Raw genomic sequence first — 27,545 nt, 5'->3', positions numbered from 1 at the left:
ACATGATCTATTAGACTATTTATAAGGAGGAAACATGGAGTAATTAGTAGGAATTAGAGAGCATGAATTCTGGAACCAGCTCTGAAACTTACAGCTGACTTGGGGTCTTTAACATGTTTGCCTAGAAATGATCAACACTGCTTTTCCCAAAGGGAGAAGCATACTATTATTGTTACCTCTAGAGTTCCTTTACATTTGTTAAGCCAGTGTGTACATACTAGGTGGTGAATAAAAGTTGGTTGAATTAAGAGTCACCTACACTAGGAGTGATCATTTTTAATATAAATGAGAAAATAAGGGAGATTATTTCATATAAATAACAAAGAAAAATCTCCATATTTATTTTCACAAAAATCACTTCGAGTAGATATTATTGATACTTGGAAGAGTTGTTTCTTAAATTCTCATTGCTATCATGTGAAAGAATCAAAGTGAGCATTAAAAAATAAATTTAACGGTTGCCTTCTATTATCAGTCTTGTGGCAGCAGTTTCCAAATAATTTACCATAAATTTTTTAAATTTTTAAATGAATACATTAATAAATGAATTTAAAACTATAAGCTTATATCTAAGCTTAGATTCCATTATTGGCTATCAGAATATTCATGCAACAAATAAATGTATATATTTGAAAATTTTTATTTATTCAAAATGCTTTCCTTTTTAATCATGAGAATAAAAATCACTTTTATGATTAAATGAGAAAGAAATTATTCTCTGAATTCTGTTTCAGGGGAGAGGGCATGCCTACCTCAATTTCACATGCACACTTGACAATTATCCTTGAGCCTATGGTGGCTCAGGTTCTTTTCTGCCAGCGAGTGCAGGAGATTTTCCTCCTCTCCCATCACAATTTTTTTTTCCTTGAAAGACTCTTCCCTGCTTTTTGATGGGAATTAATCTGTTTTGTTCTCCACTATAAGCCAAATACACCTTTCAAAGTACTTTGCTTATAGCATGTGTTAAATAAACTTAGTTTGAAGATCCAAAACCAAATATTATAATGCAAAATAAAGTGTATTATAGACTAACAAGAGCTACAGTGTAACATTATTTGAGGGTTCATAGAAAAGAGAAAGCTTCATAGGCAAGCCAGTACTTGTCTTAAAGGATGCATGTGATTTTCTTAGCAGAGATATTAGACACAGAGGTAGGGGGTGGTGGTGGGGGATTGCCTAGTATATATTTAAGGTCCTGGTCTCTGAAGTCTCTCTTTGGACTTGGGTGAGTTTGGATGTGGCACAGGGTATACAAAAGGCAATAGTGACTATGAAGATATGTTGAACTCTTTACGACATAAAGAGACTTTATAATCCAAAGTCTCTGAAGAAGACTTTGACTCTTTGGTGATTTGACTTTTAATTCAACAGGACCTAGGAAGTTATTGAAAAGTTTAGTTTGTTTAGAAAATGTGGATGATGATTAGGTCTGTGCTTGGATTAATTAACTAATAGGATAGTAGTATGAGGTTGACTGAAAGAGGAGAGGTTACAAGGGGAAGAGAGGAGACCAATGCAATAATCAGACGAGATCCAGAAAGTCAGGACCGAGATAAAAACACTTAGGGACAGTTACAAGCAGAAATTCAAAGATGGAATCAATAGACTTTGACTTACGAGAAAAATAAGGGATGAATTTAAACCTTGAGTAACTGAAATAAAAGCTTTGCAAGTCATGGATGTGGGAAATCAGGAAAGGCTACCCATTTTTACTTATTTATATTTTTATTAGTGAAGAGACACCAACTGATTTGAGAATCTTTACATTTGAGTTGCCAGTGCCGATATATTCAGGAAGTATCCATGCCTCTTCTGGAATGTGGCAGGAGAGTTGAAAATGAAGCTACGTGAATTTAAACTTGACAGCAAAAGTGTCCTCTTTAGCAGAAGAAGGGCAATCCAGGCTGAGGAATACCCTGAAAGACTAAGAGTCTTAATGCCATGTGGAATTTTGAAGAAAATCAAATGGAAGAGTCAAAATAAAAGAAATTCTGAAATTTGAATTGTAGTTCTGCTGCTTGAGCAGCTGTGTGGTTCTGAAGTTGGCTTTGGTTTGTTTTTTTATTTCTTTATTTTTACTTAAAATTTTTTTAAATGCTTATTTATTTTTGAGAGAAAGAGAGACAGAGACAGTGGGAGGGACAGAGAGAGAGAGAGAGAGAGAGAGAGAGACAGCATCTAAAGCAGGCTCCAGGATCTGAGCTGTCAGCACAGACCCCGACGTAGGGCTCAAACTCATAAACCATGAGATCGTAACCTGACCTGAAGTCGGGTGCTGAACTTACTGAACCACCCAGGCGCCCCTATTTATTCATTTATTTATTTTTAATGTCTGCAGGAGCCCTGCTTGAGTGATCTGCAAATAGTAAGCACTAAATGCAGGCTTTATTGGCTCATTAAAATATAATCATTTCTAGGGGTGCCTGGGTGGCTCAGTCGGTTAAGCGTCCGACTTCAGCCGGGTCATGATCTCACAGTCCGTGAGTTCGAGCCCCGCGTCAGGCTCTGGGCTGATGGCTCAGAGCCTGGAGCCTGCTTCCGATTCTCTGTCTCCCTCTCTCTCTGCCCCTCCCCCGTTCATGCTCTGTCTCTCTCTGTCTCAAAAAGAAATAAAACGTTAAAAAATTTTTTTTTAAATATAATCATTTCTGAATTATGGAATCTTTTTTAAGTATTGAAATTATTTAAGTGTCATTCATTCAGTTTTAATTTGTTCATTCATTCACTGATTGATTAATCGATTCATTCATTCATTCATATGTTCTTACTGAGTCTTAACTGTGGCAGGTACTGTTTTAATTTTATTGCCTTTTTCTCCATCCCATACTTGACTAGAATCTTCACTTGTTGAACTGAGCATATTATTCTCCGTCACTTACAGGAAAAAGACTGATTTAGATATTGTCTATCTATGGAAGCATGCCTTCCACAGCTCAAACTGTCTCCTCTTCCTCAAGTTGGTTGGAGTAACTATAAAAGGAAGTGATGGAGAATGTTGTTTTTACTTTTACAATAACAGGAAACACATTCATTGTACTGATTCCCTGTAGACACTGAGAGTAAAATATTTAACTCACGAATTATTTAAGTCACCCTCCTTAACGGTAGTTAAACACGCTGATGTTATAGAGATCTGACAAACATAACTATTATCATATGACTACTGAGAAGTTTTTGGACAGAAGTGCCAGTAAGAGGAGGGAGCCCTATCCCCGAATGCTGAATGAGTGCTTGCCTGGGGTGTCCCCAGGAACAGGAGCTGACACAGGTGTTCGGCACAGTTGCTTACTGCTTCCCATCAAGAAGGATAGGGGGTTCTTAGCACTGCTGGTTTGTGGCACTCAGCATATTTGGCAGCAGTCAGCCCTGGCTGTGGATTTCCCTGGGGAAAATAAAAGCCACAGGGGAGTCATCAGTGTGACCTTCTGCTGGGTAGTTGGCACACGGTTGCACCACAGGAAGGCTTTCAGTTGTTATTTTCTGAACGGGTAGATATCAGGTGCTGATGGAGGCTCCCCATTCAAGGTGGGAAGTGGAGAAGGAAAAAAAACATTGAGCAGAAGCTTACCAAATAATCCCCAGTCTTGAAGCTTAACACCAGCTGATCTGCTGATAAAAGGGATTTTGGGGAGGCGGTGGGGAGGGGGGGTAGCCAGGGAGTTTCATTGGTTCTGTAAGCACAATTATAAGCTTTCCTATTTAAGTCTGACCCATCATATTGAAATGCTGTCACTAGTATCATTAGCAAGTAAAGTGTTGATAACATAGTCAAATGCACAGCAGAGTTCTGGCTCTTAAGTGTCTGGACTAACTCCCAATATTAGGAATAGGAGTCAAACTGCCATCACTTTTCCTGTGCTAACAGACGCCCTGCCATTAGCAGTCTGAAGGCAATTTTAATAAAATACATAGCCCCGCTGAGTTGGTCTCAAAAGATAAATAAGCAATGCAGAAAAGAAGCTTTTGTTTAAAAGTAATTATTTAAACTATGCATTACAGGTAATTTTCTTTTACCAGTAAGGCAAATGCTATCAGAATTTCAATAATGATTTGGTGGCACTTATCTAAATAATGTGATATTGTCATTTCTAAGAGTTAAAGCATTGCTTTATTTTCACTTATATACAAAATGAGGGCGAATTGGATTCAGGTATCATGTGCATGTGTTTTACAGTTTATGTTACATTTTTTTTGGGTGAACAGTGTTGTATTCTTAGACAGATTTATGGAAATGTAACAAGCTGGTGATAGAGTTCTGGGAACTGCAGACTTGACTTCCAAATACAGATTAGAACAGGAGGGCAAAGAACATCTTTTTATTTTTCCTTTGCTGTCAGAAAGGAAATCACATTTCAGTCTTTTAAAAACTCTTTTAAATAAGATGCTTGTACATAAACCACAGTCACAAGGGTATAATAAATGTGTGCATGTATCAGAGGAGCCAAAGCTTTGTTTGCCAAAAGGTAAAAATCTCCGAAAGCTTTTTCAGAGTCTATTTGGAAACCATTGAAACCACCACTTTTCCTTTCCATCTTGATAGTGACATGCTGGCCTGAAATCTGTAACACAGAATTGGTCCTGGCCTTAGAGTAGGCAGAATAAAACTTGCCTATGTAAGTGTGATATAAGGGGCATCAGGAAGGCTTCTATTTCCAGCCGCAATCAGGGGTAAAGGTAAGCAGCATGTGCTTTAGAATGAGACTGGCCTCAGTTCAAATCCTACTCAAATCATAAGGGTTTTTTCCCCATAATACATCCTCTTAGACAAATTATGTGTCTTCTCTAAGTCTTTGTTTTCTCATCTGTAAAATGGGGTTAATAGTAAAACCAACTTTGTATGATTGTTACCAGGATGAAATGCGACGATACACGTAAAACATGTCGGATGTTATATGGCACAGAGGAAGGACTCAAGAAATGTTTCTTTTTATGTTAATGGTCTTTTAAGAAAATTTCATCAGGAATGTTATATGTTGAAGATTGTGCCAGGAGTTGAGATAAATGTGTTGATCAATATATCATTTCTATTTCAAAACTAAAAAGTCTAACATAAGACAAACATTTAAGCAGATAACTGCAGTACTGTGTGCCAATTGTAATATTGGTATGGTGCTCGGGGACATAAAGGATGCAGGACTTAATCTCGGCCATGGGAAAATTACTATAAAATCTTGGTGTTTTGAACTTTCGAAGTGAAGATGCTAAGCTATATATTTCCATCCTGAGCTGTTGTGATCAAAGGCAACTATTTTTTTTTTAAGAGTGATTTTCCAGCTCCTTGTTCTTTCTCTTCTTCCTTTACAGTTATGTAAACCTTTTCTTTGAGTTTTAGCACCATGGTTAGATAATATCTATAGTCAGAGAGAAGAAGTAAACATGAATCAAACACTCACTGCTCAGCATCTGTCCTAAGATGATTTGGAGGCAGAGATAAAAACACAGCCTTTATTCTCATACCGTGCTAATAGAAATAAAAGTTGGTACAAATCCTTTGAACAGGAATTGGGCAATACCTAACAAATTTATATATATATACCATTTGATCCAACAATCCTATTTCCAGGAATTTATCCTGAAGACACACCTTTAACAATATAAGAATCACAAGCTCAAGGTTATTGATTGTGACATTGTTTATAATTGTAGAATATTAACAACTATCTAAATGCTCATGCATACTGGAGTAGTTGAATATACTACTACACTATAGCATCTCCATATAATGAGGTACCATGCAATTGTAGAGATAATGAACAGATGTGAAAAAAGTGCAAAAGTATGTTACCCATAATGAAAAGGAAATAAAGAAATATACATAGATCTGCTAACTGGGGTCAACAGATAAGAAAGAAACTCCAGAAACGTATGGAATTGGTGACTTACAGGTGTTGGGCTTAGTAAATGTGGATTGAGAGAATGGAAGTAGGGTAGAAGGGGTAATGGGGGAATGACATTTATATGAATGCTGTCTATTTATTTTTGTATAGTTCTGATTTTTAGAACTGTGTTAATGTTTCACATACTCAAAAATAAATAAATAATTAAAATTAACCAGGGTGTTCTGGGATCCCCACGTGAAAAACAAACAACAAAAATATCTAGTAAGCTAAATTATATTTCTAGGAATTAAAAATGAATGGGGTGGGGAAAAAAGAGCTAATCTAAGTAACTTTGATAAACAGTGTTTTGACTTTATACTCTAAGATTATTTTAAGAAGGAACTATTGTACTCCAATTAGAAAATATAGATTAATGATTCTGTTTTTTGTAGGGGTAAAACTTAACATTCTGAAACTGCTTTAAATGTGTTATAGGATTGTCATTAATGATGGCTATTTTTCTCACTGTAAAGAAATAAAGAGGGGTAGAACAAACCCTATGATGTTGAATTGGAATCGGAGTTATCACTAGGAAGTCATGTGTGTTTAAATATTAAGTATGTATCGCAGATATACAGATACAAAAACAAAGAAATAGGTGTGTGTGTGTGTGTGTGTGTGTGTGTGTGTGTGTGTGTGTGTTTGCATTTATATCCCCTATCTTATTGATTGAGACGCTTAGGAGCAATAATACCTCAGTAGTGATGAGCACACTTAGTACCTGGATTTTGGTTTCTAAATACCATTCTCCAATAAAAGAAACCAAGAATCCTTATAGAAATGGATGTTTCTAGCACCAGAATAGGAAAAGTATATGATGAGAAACTGGAATATCTTGTGGTACCAGAAAGTAAGGAAAGACTAAAAAATGATGGAAACACATTGAAAGGACACATAGGCCAATGTGAAGTGGCTCCCAATGGCCACATATGGGACATTGGGTGAGAAAATAATGATAGTGTTGGCTTATATTCAATATAGTTCATGATATTATAAAAGGTATTGAATAAATAAATGTGGGAGGAAAAAAAAACTCTTTTATGGGTGTAGAATACCAGTTAATAACTATAGAATGAATGATGGAAATAGAAAATCACCATGTGGTACACTAGAGTAATAATTTTTTTCAGGCAAGAATCACCACTGGATAGTAAATTAGTCATGAAAATATGATAAATAGGCTACTTACATAGTATATTAAAATGCTTACTAATTACAAAAGGAAAGTAGTAACTTTTCAATGGAAGAACCTAAGCAAGCAATCAAAGTCACCACCATCACTAGTAATGGGATGTATTGGCATCATATGCCACTCCTATGATTCACTGAGAAAGGCACAAAAAAATAATCTCTGTCATGTTCTTGCCAAAAATCCATTATATGAATTTTATCATAAGGAAATATCAGACAACTCAAATTAAGGGACATACTATAAAATAGCAGAAGTAGTCTTAAGAAGTGTCAGGGTCATGGAAATCAAAGAGAGACTGAGGAATTGTCCCAGATGAAATGAGACTGAGAAGATATGACAGCTAAACATTGGCTCATGGTCCAAGAAAGGATATCAGTGGTACAATTGTTGCAATCTCAGTAAGGTCTGTAGATCAGCTAGTTGTATTGTATTAATGCTAATTTCTTGGGTTTGATAATTGTGCTGTAGTTTTGTAAGATGATAGTATGTGAGAAAGCTGAGAGTTCTATTTTTTCAGTGTTTCAGAAGTATGAGATTATTTCACAACGAAATGATAAATTGAAAAATAAAAAATGTCTTAAATAAGATGTATGTATGTATTATCCATTCTTCTTTATTATCATAAAGAGTTTGCTGTACAAGAGGGTAATCACTAGGCTCTAAGAAGAAAGGAATAAAATGTAATAGAGTGATGAGTATGTAGCATTGTGAATTGGGTCTTATTCTGTTAACTGGCTCTGTCACACACTGTGTAAGCCTTGAGGGTACTTACTATATCTTTGCATTTGCTAGTCTATTTTCCAATAAAACAGAGATAATGATCTTAGCAATATGGTTTCTAATTATTCACACCAATGGAGGAGAGCAAAAATGTCGAGTATGGAGCCCAACAACAATAGTTTTAAGCGCTCAAGTGAAGATCAAGATTTAATGTCAGTGAAGGACCAAGTGTATTCTGGTAGGTATAAAACTCTGGATTATGACAATATTTCCAGGGCCAGAAGCCAGAGCTAGTATATTCAGTTCAGCGGATATGTGTGAAGAGATCCATAATCAGACAAAAGCTAGAAAGAAAGTACTGGAAGACACAGTACACAGTACAGCCAATCAGTCAGACTTTGAGAGTCTAGATTCTTAAGTTAGACACAGGGTCTGGTGATTCACATCTCCCCAAGCTTGATGGTGCCAACAGGGTGGGGGTAGTACTTATCAGCGCTCTGTGACAGCATTAGAAGACTAAGGGAACAAGAACAACATACATTTGCACAGAGTTCATTGTACCACCAATTTGTTTTCACATACCTTTCTATTCAAAAATTTCATGTTCAACATAGTTATAAGATGTAGGCAAAAAAATCAATTTCAATATCTACGTTTTTGTAGATAAAGAAAGTCAGATTCACTGTTTCCATAATCACATAGCTAGTAAATACAGGAAGGATTTGTGCTCAAGACCAGGATGTACACCTAAGTTTATGAACCTCCTTCTAGCATCAAAGAACACCTTATTTACATGAATTCACATGAATTCTTGTATGTAAGATTATTCTGGCGCAGTTTTTTTTTCTAAGGAAAGGATACAAATCATTGGATTCTATCAGGTCTTCCAAAAGGGTCTGTGACTTAAAGGAAGGTAGAATATAGATTTTCCTTCCACAATAATGCAGTATATGGCATGGAAGTATTTTGGGGGCTTAGGAATATATAACTCTTATATAGTGCAGCTACTCAAGAAGCATCTTTACCAATGGCATCTAACAGAGAGGTCTTAGGACTTGCCCAGAATCCCAAGAGTTAGTGCCGGAAATAAAACCAGAACTCCAGTTCTGGTTGATCACATTATGAGTTAAGCATTGTCTTTGATGAAGATGGTTCTTTCATAGTCTAGCACCAATCAGGAAGACTGGAGGTCTGTTTCCCAGGCTGGATACCACTCAGTGGAGGAGCCAAGTTCTGCTCTGGTAAGACATTAATTAGTATTTTGAGCATTAGGGTGATTTGAGTAAAATTCTGTAGATTTCTTGAAAGTCTTGGGAAGACAGGGGCACTAGTGCAATTACCTTACCTATGTAGAATAAAAAGCAGTTTAAACCTGGCAGAGACCTTGGGGTGAGTATTGAGTGTGTCATGTCATTCAGCACTTGAGAGCCTCCCCCAAGTTTTCATTTCCTGAATTACTCTTGGGCATTGGAGAAGTTCCTTCTTTCCTGCAGCAGTACACTCTTTTCTTTGAGGAATACCTGAAATGATGTCGGTCTTTGTATGACTTTGACATTTGCCAAAAGTTTATGGTATCTGCTAAGATACACAAATATTATCCCATTGTCCTTATCTATGATTATGTGTATTGCCATCACAGAGCAGATGAAATTTTTTTTTAAAAAAATATTTAATTCTTTACCATTAGAATCAGAATCCCTTGTCTATTACATATATTCGCCTTGCAAATTTGGGATTTATTAAAGACTTAATATTTAGATTTATTATAAAAACTATATAAAATTTAAAATTTCATTTACTCAGTAATGATTTAGAGAATACAGACTCTAAGAACTAGATAATGTTTGTTCAGGTCACTGATTTTGTAGACAAGGAACTGAGGCTCCAAGAGGTTAAATTTTGCATCATTTTACACAGTTAATAAGTGACAGAGCCAGAAAAAGAACCCAGATTTCCTGATTTCTGGCTCAGTTTTCATTCCACTATGGCATGGTGCCTCATGACACGTATGAGATTAGAGCAAAATTATATTTGTTGAAATTCGTGAAAAGTGTTGTGAATCTTTTGATGATGTTTTGTGGGGGGAATGGGTCATTCTATCCTTGATTTTTTTTTTAAATCACTAAAATTAATAAATTAATAATACCCTTTATCAACCTCAGATTAATAAGGTTCTATTAATTTTTCTCTTCAACAATTTGCCTATAGTTGTGGAAAATAACCTCTTAGAATAAATACATGCATACCTTCAAGTTGCTAGCACTTGAGTTGCTCACCCATTAAATGACTAATCTAAGAAATCACCTCTCTTGTTAGGTGCACTGGATTGTAAATGTCTTTTGATAGTACTGCAGCGGTAGCATAGGGATTTGCAACTGGCAGGCAGGAATTGAATTGCCATCATTTGGCTTTAGCAGGAGTTAGAGTCTTGTCTCCAACATAAGCATGAGCCAAGGTACTGTCTCCTTTTTTCTAATTTTAGTTGGAACCATTGGCACTGATCTTACCTAGACAGACTAGTGTTATTTCTACCCAGCACAATCTGCTGGCATGGGCTCTATTCCAAGCCATGCATTTGAACTTCTCCCCCTGGTTTACCAGAGATATGATTGGATGTAGAGGACAGTAACTCTCACCTTTTTCATTAGAAGGCAGTCTTTCAGACATAGGGATTCTCAGTTTAATGGATTCAATGTATGACTCAGAGGGAATTGGCTGTTGTGATGGGAAATTGCAGTGTGCTTTAATTGTGGGTCATGAAATAATTACTCCGACATTTTGGTTCTGGGAGATGGATATTGATACGTTTAACTGCTCAAGGGTAAGAGGAAAGGTGAGCAGTGATGTCTGCTTTCCAGCCCTCACCTGTTCTCTACTGGAACAAATGAGTTGTACAATTGTCCTGTCATTAGCTCCAGTCGTGGGCATCCATCCCTGCTGGCATCTCGCAAACCTCAGTCACACTGGCCATACTGTGGCTCTCATCTGCATCCCTTTATCACAATCCTCAGTGAGACCCCTTCAGACCATCAGTACCCTTCCTGAGCTAACCCCCACACCATGGAGGGTCAAATGGGGACATCACAGCCTCTGGAAACCTGACCCTCCATGAAGACATACCTGTACCCATTTCTCCCTACTTCATTTTGTCATGGGATATCTGCAAGGCTATTGCCTCATAGAGTGCCACTCAGGAAGCTAGCTTAGTCCTTATTTTGCTCGGAGCCTAAACATAAAGGGATTTCCACTGTTTCCAATCTCATCCCAGCCTCTTCATTCTGATCTTGCCCTTTCTCAGTAGGAGGGCAGGGCCCTTATATTATCATTTGAGGCTTCTTCCTGCCTTGACTCTTCCTTCTCCCTAAATTAAAAGTGCCCAAAGCACTCACAATTTTCCCATTATGCATAAACAGTAATTTTACATATGTAAAAGCAGAAGATTTTTTCCCCTCTGGTTCCTTATGACCCAAATGAATGGGGAGAGGTAACACATCAGGTTATTTCATGTATCATCACACAAGGGCCTCAGTGATAAATAGAAAAGACACAGACTGCCCTCCTGGGGCACTCACAGTGAGCTCAGATGGAATTTATTAGCTTTTTGTTGTTCTTCATATCAATACATACAAACACATCCACAAATAGAGAGATTCTGATAAACAAGTAGACAATATGTTTAAATCTTATATAAAGGAAGTCTTTGAAGTGTATATCACATCCTGAAGAGCTGGTTGAAAAATAGCAAATTATTATCCAAGTGGAAAGGGACGGCATGATTCTCTCTCTTTTTCCCCCCACTTCCTCTCTCTCTTTCTCCCCCTCTCTATCTCTCTAATCCCAAACATTTTTCTGTTCCCCTTTTGGATGATGGATTTGGTAGAAGATCTGTGTTCCCTGACTGCCATATCCTGTTGCTAACTTTTGCCTAGTTTTCAACCATGGATGAGATGCTGTCTTACAGTATGAGCAGCCCAATAAGACTAATAATAATAAATAATAATCATTAAACATTTAGACTTGGTTTATGTGTGTTAGATGGATTATGTCATTTAATTATCAGAGTAGCACTTAGGGAAAGGTATCTCCATTATCCTCATTTTACAGATGAGCAAGTTGATGTAAATAGAAAACAGGCAATCCAAAAGTGTATGAGAAGTGGGCAGACCAGGACCAAATTCTGAAACCCCATCACTTAAGCATTTTATACAGCTTCAAGTAACAGAAACCCGAATGACATTGGTTTGAACAAGATAGGAGTTTGTTTTATTGTTTAAAATATACCCCAAACTTTCCTTTGTCTATAGTCTCCTTCCGAATTATGTTTATTAAAATATACATATGCACACTATGACTGTGATAAGAATCTATGACTCTTAAATGGAGTATTTTCTGTAGGATCGTAAGCAACTACTTAGCACAGACTGGCCTAGAAGGGAATAGTAAATTAATTTGGAAATGAGGAACTAAGACAACATCACCTAAGTTTAAAGATAGTGAACTGACTAAACCCCATCTCCATCTTCCAAAATGCTAATTGATAAATGGTTAGTTATTGAGATAGAAATTCTTTCCTTTAGGATAGAGCATTGTGAGTTGTGCATTTTCCTCTTTATGCCTGGTGAAACAAAAATTGCTAATCAGGATAATATCCACCGGAGGCAGTATGTTTCAAATTCAAAAGACTAAAATTCCATGAGCTTATTTATTTCTTTGTATCCCAGTGTTTGAATAAAAACAAAGGGTTTGCTTTTAAACAGTGAGAGAATATTGACTGAAGATTGAGTGAAATACAGTGTGTAGTTTCTTCACCTGATTGACCTTCACCTGATTGAACTTACCTTTGTCTTCTATGCTACCTCAGTTTTTCCTTTAAAAAATGCTGTCATATATGTGGGATTTGTCTGTGGAGTTCATGTCAGTAAAATATATTACAATAGAATGATCATTCATAGGAATTCTGACTAACTCGGTGGTACCTCAGTGTTATTCTGTTCTTACATATGTCTATAGTACAGTTGTTGTTTTACCATGTCATTGTAATATGCTTAATATATCATATTGTTTTGATAACAAATGAATTTTCAACAGCTTTATATATAAGAACCATGTACTTCCAAACAGATAGTACAGGGGCATCTGGGTGGCTCAGTCTGTTAAGCCTCCACCTTTGGCTTGGGTCATGATCTCACAGCTCATGAGTTTGAGCCCCGTTTCAGGCTCTGTGTTGACAGCTCAGAGCCTGGAGTCTGCTTCAGATTCAGGGTCTTCCTTTCTGTCTGCCCCTCCCCTGCTTGCATTCTCTCTCTCTCTCTCTCTCTCAAATATAAATAAACATTAAAAAATTTTTCTTTAAAAAAGTACAAACCCGGGCCAAACCAAATAAATACTTATCCACAGCTTTCTATGTGGAAAATATGTAAACAATTAGTTAGACTATACTTACTCCAGGATATTCCTTGGGAGTTTTAGCTCTATTCTTAATAAATCCCTAACATCAGTATATTTTCTAAATGATGGAAGATGTTGGTCAGTTGAATTCTTTTTAAGCAAGGATTTATAGATTGTTTATTTTTGAGCTCAATTCTATATATTATTGTCAAATTTGGCTTTAACTCTTTAAGAGGAAATTGGGGCAATCGCCAAAAGGAGAGTAGTTTGTATCATTTAGGTTCATGAATTAGTTTCTTAGTAGCTGTTTTTAATTCTAATTAGGCAGGTATATTGCATTTTTCTTTTCCCCTTTTTAATGTTAAATTTGCCAAAGATTATTACGTGCACAAAGGAAATATGTATGATAAAGATAATTAATATAAAAAAAAACTTTTGCCCTAATTATTTGAATATTTCATGTGAAAGTATTAAATGGGCCTAAATTGGCTTAATAATTAATTGTCTCAGTTCCTTCTTAGTTTGTATGTTGAAATCATGGCCCTAAACCATTACTAAGAATGCTTCAGCAACAGGAAGTGAACTGAATATTTTGATTACCAACAATTTAGTGACTTCTGGAAATCTGAATTTACTTGTTTTAAAAAAGGTGATTATTTTAGTGTAGAATTTCGTGCGATAACTTTTTTATCGGTATTCACAATCTGATCATATAAATATTTTTCTAGTGTTGTTTTCCATAAAACAATTTATTTTAGACTGCAACTGGTAGATAATAGGCTTTTGTTTTAGAGGTAAGGATCACTTAATTTTTGTAGTTTCCCAAACAAAACAGTATTGGAGCCTATACCATTCCTCGTAACAGCCCTTCAGTATAGCTGCATCTTGCCATCAAGCCTACTAATCTAAGGAATCTCAATCTTCCTTTCTCTTCTATGAACTACCGTACTTGACAAAAGAGATTTCTAAAGAGATAATTGTATTGATTAATTCAATTTCTGGGCTGAGCATAAGGTTGTAAATTGGAGATCACTCACAGAAATTGAATACAAAGGGAAAATCTTTTTAAGTCTTTTTTTTAGTGTATTGAATGATTTATGCTGAACTCCTAAAAGCTTTCCAACCTCACAGAGCTTCAATAAACTTCTAATGGAGTCCTGAATGCCAGCTCTATTTTTGTTGCTTGTACCGTAGGTGGGAAACCTTTAACTAGGGGGATGAGTCTTGTTTTCATTCTATTGAAAAGCTCCTGTTCTAACACTTAGGGACTTTTAATATTTTAGCTTAAAAGTTTTCTGGTGTAACATAATATACACATATATCTATACGTTTATATATATTGATATATTTTTGCTGAAGTATAAATATGTATTTTATGCAATTATATTTAACCAAACTCAATTTTTGTGCATATGTATAGGCAAGCAAGATATCTTCACATGTGTATGCATAGTGTCCATATTCATTATATGTTAGTTGGTTGAGTATTTCATCAGATAATAGGTTCTCTATTGCAGAAACTGTTTTATCCACATTCCATCACCCCCGACAGAGTATAATACGGTGTCTTTTACACAATGGATGCTAAATTAATGGTTGTAGTGAATGGTGACCAAAAGAATACACATTTAATCAGAGATAAATGTACCATTTGATTTTGATACAGGTATACAGAAAGATGTCACTTAAAGAAAGTCCCCTTTATTGTCGATTAGAACTGTTTTATTCCACTTAGATGGAAGCCAGCTCTGCCACTTTTATATAGTTTTATTTATAATTGTGAACATGTAGAACCACATGAGGCCATCAATCAGTAGAGAGATGAGGGCCCAACAGAATTATTTCTGTAGGTGGCCAATTTTTTTTCAATCAAGGACAGCTGAAAGGTCATGATTAAAACAGTGATTTTCCTGAAATTGTAAGTAACTGTTACTGACTGTTTTGCACAAAGATGTCAAAACTACTTTTTCCTCTGAAAAAGAAAATTATAAGTTCTTGAAAATGTTGGCAGTTTTCCAAATTTCACTTGCACTACTGTAATGTATTTTAATTACTGCATTTGAGTCCATTTCTTAAAAAAAATGTAAGAGGCAAAAATAAGTTAGTGTGATAGGAACCATACATAGATTAAACAATAGGCATCTAATGCCTCACTGATAGGTACATATTCATTATTAAATCTCAGCCAAAGCATAGGATTTAACAATTTTTACCCAAAAAGTGTACATAGCATTAATTCATTATTCTATATGAGATGAGGGATTATGTCACTGCATATTTCTAGTAAAACATGGCAGTGATACTCGAGATATTTCAGTAATTTGCTTCACATAGACCAGTTCGCCAAGGCAGCCAAGGATAGCAAATGTTGGTTGTGATTTCTGTAGGTGGCCCTTTATTCTCTGAGTCAGAATTGACTGTATTCCCTGGGTAGTGGCAGGGAGGACTAACTGCTGATTGTCATCATCTTTCAGATGAGGTGTGGACATGAAGTCCTAACCATTTGTAGTCATTAAAGATTCCTCAGAACATTTGTAGCAAGAAGGATTTTAACCGCGGTGTCCTGGTCAGTTTCCAAATCGGGTAATTACATTCTGCCTCCTAATGTCTTCCTGCAGGTTTTGTTTTTGTTTATTTGTTTGTTTGGGATTTTTATTGTTGTCATTGCTTAGATATATGGAGCTGTAGTGTTTTGGGGTGCATCTCTCCTTAGTTTTAAGCTGTCGTGTTCTTTTAATCTTCTATAGACTATACTACAATGGAACTGAAGAGTTTTGTTAGAGGCGTAATCCTTTAGTCTGCATTAATAATTTGTGTTCCATATTTTTATACTCTGTTTTAGTTTAGTTTTTTTTTTTTTAAGGGACCCTTACAAAGGAACAAATGAAAAGGAATACTGGCAGGAGGTACAGTAGATATGGTGGCTGACATGGGCTGCTATCATGGATATGGCCCAAATATACCTGCTCTTCTTTACCTTGGAGGAAGATGCTGCAAGGCAGAGAAGATAATTGACACTTGCTGAGTTTAGAGAGGAATCACAGGAGAATATGGAGAGTGTTAGTTCACTTAGAATTAAAAAGCGGTAAAGTTCCATTCAAGCCTCAGAATGACATGGTTCGTTTTCATCTTAAATGTCAATCTTTTTTTTCCCTCATTGATAAGCATGTTAAATTTGGATTTGTAAGGCAGAAGGATATGTATCTGATTTTAAGAGCAATATTTTGATATGTCATAGTTTTGATGGCCATGTTTTGAATTGGATATTTCACTCATGATCATTTTTTATAATCTACAGAAAGATAAAATTCTATCAAATCAACATTTATTGGATGCCAACCATATTAAAAAGAACCACATTTGATGTATTACTCTTGAAGAGAGTTATTTGGTCCAAAAAAAAATAGAGCAAAATAAAACAAATAAAAAACTGTATCAAGTATTTATCCTATTATATTCCTACTGGGTTAAAAGTGATTTTTTTGTTGTTGTTTTATTGTAATTTTATTTATTTAACAGAAAATGATAAAACAAAATTCAAAGTAACTGAGTCCTAACCCAAGCATAAATTTCATCCATTAATCTTAAAACTTACCCTGCCAACAGCATTATATGGTAGGAAAAGCATAAGCCCATGTGTCAAAAGAGCTGTTTGTTAATGCTGGCTCTCACGAGTTCTATCATTTCCAAATGGGTAAGTTGCTTAGCTCTCTTGTCCCAGTTTTTTCTTTGTGGAAAAGAATAATTCTCATGTTTTTGACCTACCCACCTAACCAGTTTTAAACAAATGAGAGAAAATACATTTCCTTTTAAAATGAACTCGAAACTGTAATACGGTGCTTTCCTCGCTAAATAATTTATCTGTCATCAGACTGGTTTTTACACATAATCCCCAATTATAAATTACTCTTCATGGCTTTTCTGGAATCTTAGCTTGAGATTAAACCTGCTCTGGGTTCTGTGTGATGGGGCTTTTCACTTCTCCATTCAGCCTCTGAAATGTTCTCTTCCCAATACTGGATAGTTGTGCATTTTCTCTAATACATCTTTTTTTTTTTTAATCATATCTGGGACACTTAAGATACACAAATAAAAGACTTTAATACTGCCCTGCCTTGCCCACTGAATCTGAAAATACCTATACCTGATAGGATCAGGGCCCAGCTGTCACTGGGACTACAGACGGCTGAAAACTGAGTATTGGTGAATGTCACCACCAAGGAGTAGACTACTGGAGCATCTCTTAGCAATAAGAGGAAGCTCATACATACACGGGATCAGATGATTTCATGGTAGGCAAATACCTTGCCGTACAGGTGCTGAACGTCTAGCGGTGGGCTGTTCCAGGGAATAAGGGCGCCGTGCCATGACTGGAAACTCCATCCACAGATAGTAAGAAGCAGTCAAACTGATAAACTGTCTGTGAGCATCACAGAGACTTGGCAACGGTAGCAGATTGTCCCAGGAGACTAAATTTTTAACCAAGATTGAAAACCTGATGACAGAGCCTGGAGGTGAAACTCATGGAAACTAAGTGGAGGAAACAAAACTTTACTCCAGTAAGGGAGCAAAATCCAAACACTACGTTACTGACACTGTGCTTTTGCATGAAAAGACAAAAGCAGGCCTCCAGCTGCTAGCACTATGAGGTCTGCCTTTGAGGCCAGACAGTGAACTAACTCATATTGTCTTTGGCTTTCTTGCTCTGAGGTCTTCTCTTGGCTACCTCCTATCTTATTTCCAAATTCATGCAAGGCAGAGAAGAGAGAATTTATATAAATTCTGAGAACACGATCTTCATTTTCTTCTCTTTTTTTCACTTATATGTCAACCCAAGGAAGGTTCTGTTTTCTCCCAGCCATCAGCTTTCTCCCCTCAAAGTTCCTGTAACATGTGTATGAAAGTTACACCAAAATTTATTGGTTTAAGACAATTTTAGCACATTTTAACATATGAGATTATGATGGATCTTAAATCTATGTTTTGTCATAATTTAATTGCCAGAGAATTTTTTTTCCTGGGGATACATAAAATACAGGGTTGTCCTCAAATCAATGGCATCTTGGATGCAATACAAAGCTTACCTAACTAGGAGTGTTGCTGCCAACAATGGCTTTAAATACAATCTGAATCATAAAGACATATGATATCAATGATACCACATGATGTCATTGACATTGACTGTCACCAGTGCTTGACAGAGTCCAGTTGTTTGTTAAATCCCCCTAACATCTAAACCACTCTTTCCCTGTCTGGCCACATTCCCCTATTCTCCACATTTCCTCCTATAGAGGAAAAGATCAACCAGAGAAGTCTCTCCAAAGGAGGAGACTCCTATACAGGTTTTTAACAACTATATGTTCTTCATAATAGGAATACATTTATTGCAACTGGCATCTCCTTTCTAATAGAATTTTATGAATCACAGTTTAGGTAATACCTGTCTTCTTCATCTATATACATATATTCATGTGTCTAAAAGTGACATCCTGATGTATGGGAATGAAAACACTATCTTCTTTCTTTAGTGGATCCTATCCCAGTACAGGAGCTTCTCAGGTAATAAACATGTTTTTACAATTCTCCCTGGTTTTCTGATACTGAGGTTTAACTTTAGGTTTTCAATATTGACTTCTTTGAATACGATATCCTCCCCAAATTCTCATTTTGATCTAAAAGAAGCACAAATTCCTAACTAGGACTTTGAATAACACATGGATTTGATTTTATCTTATTGCCTAACTGAAAGGAAACATATTTGCAAGGTAATTACATCCTTGGTTAAATTTCCTCATTTTAATTAACATACCTTTTGTTCTGTCACTAACAGAAGTCCTTCTACTCTTATTGTTAAGAGTTATAGTATTTCTATCATTGGTAAGCTTAGTATTTCAAATGTGTTGAATATTGGAATTTGTCTCAATATGTCTTAATATTTGAGCAATGTCTTGATTTCATGATTTTTACATTTTTAAAATATTTTTTAAGTTTATTTTGAGAGGGAGAGAGAATGACAAGGAGGGCCAGACGGAGAGAGGGATAGAGAGAATCCCAGGCAGGCTCCAAACGGTCAGTGCAGAACCCAATGTGGGGCTCAAACCCACAAATGGTGAGATCATGACCTGAGCTGAAACCAGGAGTCGGGAGCTTAACTGATTGAGCCACCCAGGCACTCCATGATTTGATTTATTATATATTTATTATATGTATAATTCTTCACATAATTTTTTTAGAAAGAAAATGGGGGACGCCTGGGTGACTCGGTCAGTTAAGCGTCCGACTTTGGCTCTGGTCATGATCTTGTGGTTCATAAATTCAAGCCCCATATTGGGCTCTGCATTGGTAGTAAGGAGCCTGCTTTAGATTCGTGCTCTCTCTCCTTCTCTCTCTCTCTCTCTGTCCCTTCCCCAGTTGTACTCTTTCTCTCTCTCTCTCAGAAATAAATAAACTTAAAAATGAAAAAGTAATACAAATAGTAAAAAATACAAAAAAAAAATGGTATATGGGCCCAGTGAGAAAGAAAGTACAGTATGACTTGACTTGAAAAATGAAATGAAAGATTTGTGGACAAGAGCTAGGACTATAGACCAAGACAGAATAGCTGTATATAATAAAGATTTGTCAAATTTGATAAACTGCTTTTCCTAGACACAAAGACTTCCTTTGAAGGCGGTACTGAGCTTCCATGGAGAGATAATCGGGTGTTGTGATGAGACCATCTATGTAAGACTTGAGAACACACTTACTTGTGGTTCTTGCTTAGAAACAATCTACTCATTTAGCACTACATTCATAGCTGGTTCAGTGTTAGCATGATTGAAATCACCTATCAACAGCACCCCAAGGAAGAGTATGTATCCTGAATATCGCTGATTACATGAATGTGAGAAACAGCTCTCTTATTAAAAGAGAGAGAGAGAGCTAGAGAGAGAGAGAGAGAGAGAGAGAATTTCACAGAATTTCAAACTTATAAATTTAAAAGACAAATAGGGTTTATTTAATATGGATAGATCTCTGGCTCTCAGGCCTTTGAAGTATTTGAGAACAGACAGGTTCCTGTTTGTTATGCTTTCATCATATATTTCAGAAATTAGAAGTCAGGGAGAGACTGTGGATGCTGAATGTCTGTACTATCGTAAGAGTTCAAGTTCTAACAACTATCTCAAAGCCCTGTTATTAAGGAAGTTTTCAATAATTGCTAAGGATTGAGAGGAAGCTTTGAGATACATATGGGGAAAAGCTCTTGTAGCAAAAATGAGATGGGATATGGTAGACTTCGTGCAGGCATTCAGTTTACAGTTTCTATGCTTGTAGATATTCCTTTTTTTGTTTCTGGTAGAATATCTATCATGCAGTATCATGAAACCTAATGGAAAATCATTTTCAACAAATCATTTTTAGAAATCACTTTCCTATAACAACACATTTCCTTTATTAGAAGAGAATGGTGCAGGTCATTGTCACTTACCTACAGCATTTTATTAACCTCTTAACTGGTGTCTCTACTTCCAGGCTCTTTCTATGATAATGTACTGTGCACACTACAAATGGATTAGTCTCACTAAATCACTGCTCTGGTCCTGTAACTCCCCTGCTCAAAAATGGTTAATGTCTCCCTGAGTGACCTGTTGGATGACATCTACACTTAACAGCCTGATATTCAAGACCCTATATGCACAGGCCCTGTCCTTGATACTGTGGCCAGCCATTAGCTCAAGTTTACATGTCTTCCTCTTTATAAAATCTTCACTGACTATTTTGAAAACAGAATTTTCTTTCTTAACTTTTAAATATTGAATAGATGTTGGTTGGTAAACTGATCCTGTTTCTCCATGCAGTCTATACATAATAGATGCATTTATTACTACAAAGAATAAACATACATTGGATAAATCGGTAATAATTCTTGGATATAAATACCTCAAAGTATTGATTATTCAGGGAACTCTTTGTCGTTTGTGCGTTTTCCAAAACTTTGCTTTTCTTGCTTCATCCTCAGGCTTCCTAACTTAGGCTTTTTTGCCTTATTCATTTAAATTCTAATTTAGGAAGTACACAGGAAGAAATGAAGCATTCAAATCACTTGAAAAGAGAAGAGAAGCATTCAGCCTTTGTTCACTCCTGGCTTTTGATCATAACTATAATTCTCTGTAAGCAATCCAATAAAACTTCCCATTGAGTTGCACTTGTGTTTCCTTTGAGCTCGAATTTACAGCCTACCATCGGTAGATTAAAAATCCATTAAAATCTATAAGAACAGCAGAAGTTACATATTCCTTTTGCTGTAGTAAAGATTTTTCTGAAAGATTTTACATTAAAACTCTGTTGCTAAGTAGTGATATTAATAGGCCATTTTAAAGTCAAACTTGGCTTGTCCTTAAGGCACGGAAGACTGCACAAGGAATAGTTTCTCATATTCCATGAGATTGCATTTTGGACAGATGACTGAGACACAGTTGATTTTTTTTTTCTCATGTCAGAAAGACAATGCTAGACTCCATTAACAAACACAGACAACCTCAAGGATAAGTGGTAATGAGGATAGTTGGCAAAGAGCATGCTAGGAAGGGGTGATAATAGATTCAGAGAAAGAGTGCCCAAGTAATTGTCCTGTAGATAGTGAGAAATATGAAACTGGAAGAAGGGTGAGAGGTGAAGGATAGAGATGTAAATCTAAACTAATATATAGATTAATAGTAACCAAAAAATCACAATGCCTAATTTTATAAAAACACTCAGATAAAGTACAGATCTGAAGAAAATGTATTTCTGTCATTGCCTTTTCAAACTGATGCTTCTCTTTGAATGGGATGGTTTATGCTCTTTGCTATAAATTAACATGCTCTCAGCATCTTACTATATTTGCAGATATTTAAGAAGTAAATTTAATGTTGAGATGTCATGTTTATAGCTCAGAAGGCAACAAAGCTTTAACGGGTTAGAATACTATGTTTTCTTGTTTTCTTAGGTGATTTTCCATTACCGGTTTTAGCTCTATCAGCTACACTAATGAAATATGATACTATTAGATATTTCCTCTAGAATTATCTGTCTACTGGAAATGAAGCTACTCTTCTTAGCTAACCAAAGTAAAAGTCCTGGATATAATATCCTTGGGGTGGGATTGATTTTTTTAAGCCAGAGTTATTTCTTTTTAAAACTGTTCAAGAGTCTTTAAAATGTCCAAAGCCCCAAGTATATCTGAGTTTAATATTATATTGCAGTCAGGTTGTGACTCCATTGCTAAAGCTTCAGAAGGATCCTGGGCAGTGCTGCAATTCATATTTTTTCCTGTGAAAGTTGATATCTGGTTTGCTTCATGCAAGTACATCAATCCAGTGATGAAGAAAAACACACCATGTCAATAACAATCATTGTCTTTGCAAAGGAGAAAGGTGTATGATCAGAGAACAAAGCCATCAAAGCATTGCTAAGTAGCCGTATTATTATAGTATGGGACAAATTGATCATGCTCTTGTGTTTTTCCTCTCCTAATGTTTCACATCCTGATCATGCTGAGATCAATTTGGAATCCTCCTTGTTCTTCCTGATGATCTTATATACCTTTTTCTACATTTTAATCATACTCCTGCCCAGAATTTCTGTTGAAAATTTACCCTACTTTTACTTTTTATCAATATGTTTTGTCATGTTTTTGTTTGTATGTTTTTCCTACAAAAGGATCCCATGTTCATTGGGGATAGACTGGGGGTGGGGAAAGTAAAAAGAAGAAAATAATATTAAAAACACAACTTTATGGGGGGGTGGGTGATGGGTAGTGAGGAGGGCACCTTTTGGGATGAGCACTGGGTGTTGTATGGAAACCAATTTGACAATAAATTTCATATATTGAAAAAAATAAAAAATAAAAACACAACTTTAATTCTACTAACCAAAGGAGATAACAAATAAGATTTTCATTTTGTATTTTAAAAAGTAAATTTGTGTACTAGTCAAGATATAATGTGTATTAACAACATATATGTTTTGTATAGAAACTGATTCATACTGTAATTTTTTTAAATGTGTATTTATCTATTTGGTGGGGCGAGGAGCAGAGAGAGAGAGGAAGGGAGGATCCCAAGCAGGCTCTATGCTATCAGCACAGAACCTGGTGTGGGACCTAATTCCATAACCCTTGGTTCATGACCTGAGCCATGAGTCAGATGCTTAACCAACTGAGACACCCAGGCACCCCTATACTGTAATGTTTTAGAGCCTAATTTTTTATTTGATGATATGAACATCTTCTCATGTAGCTAAATATTCTTTATGCATTAGTTTAATGACTGCATAATATTTTTTATTCTACCATTTGAATGTATCAGAGTTAATGCAACAAATCCCTTGTTGGGGGGCAACTAGTTTTGCTTTCTCATTCCTGTTTTCTATTCCCATTGCCATTCCTAGAGGCAAAGCTCTCATCATACCTTGCTTGGACTATTTTAGTATTAATGCAATTGATGGATTGTGTCTAGTAAACTGATAATTCCATAAATGTAAAACAAAACAAAAAAAATTGAATAACTCATAAGATTGTGGCATGAACAAAGGCTTTGATCACTCTCCGTTTGCTTCAGAATAAAGTTCCCATTTCTTAGCATTCATGTTGATTCTTTCTGATTTACTCATACCGCCTTTATGATTTAACCTACATTCACTTACCTCGTATTATTCCTTTTTTTAATTATTTTTAAAATTTTATTGTTATTTTTTAAGTAAGCTTTACGCCCAACGTGGGTCTTGAACTCATGACCCCAAGATCAAAATTGCATGCTCTCCTGACTAAGATGGCCAGGGGCCTGTATCTTAGACTCTTCTTGATTCTCTAAGTACTACTTCAATGTCCTTGTTGTTTCTTTGTGCCAAGAACACCTTTTCTTTTGTTTCTACCTGTTGATACCTCACTTATTCTTTAAAGAGGAGGTAAATTCACCTCCCACGTTCTCCCAGTGAAATTTATTGCTTCCTCCTCTATGTCCCTGTAGCATTTTGTTGTTGCCTCTCCTATGTAATCTAGTGGGGGGAATATAACAAGCATCATCTGAGTATAAAGGCAAGATCTGTCTCTAATGTTTCCATCTTAGTTTCATCCTTCACTCATTTGTTTGACAAATATTATTAAGTATCTTCTGTGTGCCAGGCCTTCTGTGGAACTCTGGGATTCAACAACAAACAAATACTAGTCTTTATTATGGAATGTCTATATGCCAGGCAGTGCTCCAAGTGCTTTACATGTGTGAGCTCATTTAATCCTCACAACAGGTTCTATTACTCTCCCCCTTTTATGAATGAGGAAATTATGGTACAAGAAGTTCAGCACATGTGAAGGTCTCACAACAAGGGAGTAGCAAAGCAGGAGTTCAAATCCAGGTGGTCTGGTTCCAGAATGTGTTCTCATAGTCAATATGAGGCTTTATCACCTCCTAAAACAAACAGCATTAGACACAAACTTTGCCTTTCTGGAACTTTCAAGCAAATGGGAAAGACATGTATCCAATAAACAGTAACACAATCACTTGATCTTAGCCAAAAGGCCAAGAAGCGATTAAACAGCAATACAATCAAAACCAAAATTACATATAGTAAGTGCTATGAAGAGGATGTGCACAGTACTATGCAAAATAATAACAGTTTTTTACATGCTTGTGGGAGTTAGGTTATGTTTTCTCATTTTCTTCCTAACAGTGTGCCATTTGAAGTTAAGTCTGTAGGAGAAGGAGTTAACCATGTACAGAAGGGTGAGAAACATGACCCCAGGTGCAGGAAACTGTGCAAAAGCTCTGTGGACAGAGGGAATATGGCATGTGGAAGGGCCTAAGAACCAGCTGCATGGCTGGATAGAGGCCGAGTTTGTAAATAGATGGGACCAGAGTCCTTTAGGCAATGCTAAATCTTGTCTGTTGTATTAGCAGTGGGAAGTGATTAACTGTCTTTAAGGCGGGAATTCACGAGCATATTTTTACTTTCTAAAAACTTCTCTGGCTGCAGTAGAGAAGAATTTGTACAAGGGGAGTGAGATAATGTATTTCAAAGTGTCTAGCACAGTGTCAAGCTTACTGTGAGCACTTAATAAACACTGATATCCTTCTTCATTATTTTATTCACCAGATTTTATGCACTAAGACACTGCTGTGTAAAATATCACAAAACAATAAATGCTTGTTGATTGACTGACTGAGTGAATAAATCATTATAGAGACTTTTCTTGAAGATTTCCAGAGACAAGGAGCGCTGTGTCACATAAAGCAGTCCATTAAACAGCTTTATGTGTGAGGATATATTTTCTCGTTCTGAACCAAAAAGCTAACTTCCTATAATTCTACTTCATTTTGCCTCTGGACCTGTACAGAATAGTATAAATCCTCTTCTGTGGTAATCTTTCAAATAATCGAAGGCACTTATTTGAAATATTTCTGTTCCAGATCCTTCAGGCACATAATGTATCACCCAGATTCTGCCTCACTCTGGTTGTCATCCTGAATACCCTTTCTTTTTTCAGCTGTAACACTCAGAATCAAAACAGCCCCTGTGCGAGGCACATGGGTGGCTCAGTTGGTTGAGTGTCCAACTTTGGCTCAGGTCATGATCTCATGGTTGGTGAGTTTGAGCCCTGTGTCAGGCTCTGTGCTGACAGCTCAGAGCCTGGAACCTGCTTCGGATTCTGTGTCTCCCCCTCCTTCTCTGCCCCTCCCCTGCTTGTGCTCTCTCTCTCTCTCTCTCTCAAAAATAAATAAACGTTTAAAAAATTTAAAAAACAAAACAGCCCCTGTGCTCAACGTACAGAAGTAGTAAGGCTATTAGCATCTTTATTTGAAGTGACTACTCTAATTAATGCCACACACAATTACATGAGCTGTTTGGAAAGTGATGTAATATGTTAACTCATGTTGAATTCACAATCTGCCAAAACCCTTATCTAAACTGCTTGAACCCGTTTCTCTTTCGCTTTTATGTTTGTACAGGTAGATTGTGTTGGCTTCTCTTGCCAGCTTTACATTTATCAATATTGAATTTAAATGTAATAATTTTTGGTGAAATCTTTTTGAATAGGGATTCTACTATCATCTTCCAGTATATTAGTTATTTCTCCAGGATTTTTGTTTTGTTCGTATTTGCATAATTTTTTTTTATAACTTTAGTTTTGTTATAGATAATACAACAAATGAGATTAACAAAGTTGGAGCTCTTATTTTACTAAAGATTTCTTTCTGGTTTGCACTGGTACTTGGCTAGATGTCGTTTGATTAGTACATTTTTCCATCCTGTAATTTTTTTTCTTTAAAGGCCCTCCTGAAAATCAGAATCAAGTCATTTTGCTGATTCCCTGGTTGAATTAAACCTTTTGAACAAAGACAATGCATATAATATGAAAAAATATATACAGTAAAGTAAATAATAACAATCACTGCCTAAAGAGTGGGAACTCTATGTCAGGCACGCTTCTGAGTGCTTTAATACATTAACTCAAATAATTTGCATGCATAAAAAATTAATACATTAACTCAAATAATTTAATACATCAACTCAAATAATTCGCACGCACAAAACTATGAAAGAAGTACTACTGATACCCACATTTTACAGAAGAAAAATCTGAGGCACAGAAGTCGAATCATTTACCAACATAGTATAGCTAAAAAGTGGTGGAGTCAGGATTTAAACTCTTGCAGTTTGAGTCCAGATTCTGTGCTCAAGCCATGTTGATTTAGCAATCATTCCTTGTTATGTATTATAGAAAAACACAATCAAAACAGTAAAATAATGTGGTACTTTGGATAAGAATTATTTGGGAATTTTTGAAAATTGCCTTTTTGTCCCTAATATTCCATGTGTGTAGGACTTTTCCAGTATGTTGCTTTAAGCCCCAGATAATTCATACACTATATATTTAAAACGATTTACTAGGTATCTGCTGTCTAGAGAAACTACAGATAAGGAAACTCTGACTCAGACAAATTACGTGCAGGACAGTTCAGTTCTGTTCCTTATGGGGCACTGGCAACAATAGCAAATGCAACATAAATGCATCTGTGGGGAAAGACAGGGGGACCTATGTAGTCATTCATTGGATGCATGGATGCAAGAAAACACATGCATACTATTTTCAATATGTTTTTTTAAATTGTGGCAATGTCAGCTGTTTGTGAACTGGAAAGAAAACTAGGATTCAAAATATTTTTTTGAATGGCCAGTGCTAAATACTTAGTGGTTGCCTTACATTTTGGTGCTGGATTATGGTTCTCAGCTTCTTTGTGGGAGAAATCTCATAATTGATGCAAATTATAGTTCTGGTAAATGTGGCAGTATTTCCATAAGAATTAACCATTTGGAAATTTGGATTTTTTTTTCTAATCATATAGTTA

At 36.1% G+C, this 27,545-nt stretch overlaps 1 protein-coding gene and 1 pseudogene across 9 annotated transcripts in view; one reads left to right on the top strand and one right to left on the bottom strand.

Moving 5' to 3' along the window:
* Nucleotides 1-27,545, top strand: part of SOX5 (SRY-box transcription factor 5) — a 930,253-nt gene that overhangs the window by 267,702 nt on the left and 635,006 nt on the right. The window lies entirely within an intron of this gene.
* On the bottom strand, nucleotides 24,590-24,728 carry LOC122240721 (annotated as a pseudogene).

Source organism: Panthera tigris, chromosome B4 (assembly GCF_018350195.1).
Source record: "Panthera tigris isolate Pti1 chromosome B4, P.tigris_Pti1_mat1.1, whole genome shotgun sequence".
NCBI lineage: Eukaryota > Metazoa > Chordata > Mammalia > Carnivora > Felidae > Panthera > Panthera tigris.
This window is presented reverse-complemented; position numbering and strand designations above follow the sequence as displayed.